The 1,881-nt window shown below is 35.6% G+C and overlaps 1 pseudogene; it reads left to right on the forward strand.

Moving 5' to 3' along the window:
* Positions 1-389: 389 nt before the first annotated feature.
* LOC103205322 overlaps positions 390-1,881 on the forward strand; it is a 3,618-nt pseudogene continuing 2,126 nt past the window's right edge.

Below are 1,881 nucleotides of genomic sequence, written 5' to 3' on the forward strand. Positions count from 1 at the left end.
TGTGCTGAGGGAAGCAAGCATGCAAAGCATCAGTGATTAAGTCAGAGACCACATTATCAAACTTTAATTCTCCCATGTCTATATTCATATTAGTTGTCTGATCTCTGCAAGGAGAGAGGCAGTCTCTATCTTGTTCAATTTCAAAGATATGTCTGGCTGTGAGCTTGGGACAGAGTAAGCTGTCTGTAAATGTTGATTGAATGGATGGAATTTATGAGAAGGAAAGGACAAAATTGATGGGGAGTAACCTATTAGAGAAGACATTAATGGACAAATATATTCAAGACTACTGAAGAGGAAAAGAACCTATATCTCATGCAACACTTTTAGGTGGCTGATAGAATTAGACTCCATTTTTGGCAATAGATGAGGGATAGCACCAGGGCAGGATGAATCTTGGTAAGAGGTTGTCCATATTTAGAGGTCAGGTTGATGCCTGATCCAACTCTCTGGTTTCCAACTCCTATGTAAGCAAGAGAAACAAAAGCCAAAGAAAAACAGCCCAAATCTGAGAGGAAATACTATTGTAGCATCATTTAATACAGTACTCCTTTTAAGAAAGAAAATACACCAAGAGAATATTTTGCCTCTGAATGAAGGGTGAAAGATTTGGAGGAAATGGGAAGTTGGTGTTGCTCTTTAAAGCACTGTTTTAAAAGTAATGATTTCATTTAATCTATGTGGCTTGGTTAAGATAGATTTTGATAAGCTTTTTCTGCTCTCTCTTAATTCTTGCAGTAAAGATAAGGGTGTACCCAAAACCACGCACCACCATCGTGACTTTCATTCTTATTATGTGATGTTAGATTAGATTAGGCACGTTTAGGTATTTTAATTTGCAATTTGGTATGTATTGCTTCTTCTTGTCTAATTCTGCTTTATAGCAGATTTTCTTTCTTTAGCAACACAGAGTAGGAATAAACAAGAAGGGCAGCAATGGATTTTAACAAGTTACTGAACAGTATCCACCCAAAATCTGATAATATATAGCAATAAGCAGTGACAAAAGGTAAAAGAACAATCTACCATTGAACTACAGAATCAACGTTGAACCACCAAGACCAAATTCGTTGCCATCGAGTTGATTCTGACTCATTGTAACCCTATAGGACAGAGTAGAACTGCCCCATAGGCTTTCCTAGGTGGTAAATCTTTATGGAAGCAGATTACCTCATGTTTCTCCTGTTGAGCAGCTGATGGGTTTGAAGTTTTGGTTAGCAGCCAAATGTCTTAACCATTATCTGACCATACCTCCTCATTGTATGGCAGGGTCCTATATGTTGACACCAACGTTTCCATGTATAGATGCATAATGATTTTCTATATTTTATAGAAACCTTAGATTTCCCTACCAGATGGATGATAGAAGATATCACTTCAGCAATTTTTGTTTACAAAATCCTAACAAAAGCTTTTGTCAGAATTCATGAAGGGAATTTTAAAAGAAACTTATTAATTTTTTTTAAAAAATCATATAATAGAAGGAGAAAATAAATGCTCAATTGTTAACCTTACTTAGTTAGCCAAGTCATCCAGCATTGAAACTCAGTAAATCTAATTCTTATTCCTTAGTCTACAAATGAAAAAGCAGGGACACAAAAGGAAAAGCTATACATGTTTTCCTTTGGTTTTGGAAATATTGCCCCTAATTTGAACTCTTTTGATTCAAACATAAAATTTCATGAAATTCAAGCCTCTTCTTTCTTGGCCGACATAGTAGTACTGTGGAGCAGCTGAAAACCACATTTTCATGTGTTTGTAATTTCATTTTCTTCTACCACCTGCATGTGGCAACCAATTTCTTCTCAGTTGCCAAATGTAGATTTGTCAGCTGTTGGACAAAATGGAAAATAAATTTAACTCTTTAAAAACATTTGATTA

The sequence above is a fragment of the Orycteropus afer genome, unplaced genomic scaffold, assembly GCF_000298275.1.
Source record: "Orycteropus afer afer isolate SDZICR_OR568_19922 unplaced genomic scaffold, OryAfe1.0 scaffold00001, whole genome shotgun sequence".
Lineage (NCBI taxonomy): Eukaryota > Metazoa > Chordata > Mammalia > Tubulidentata > Orycteropodidae > Orycteropus > Orycteropus afer.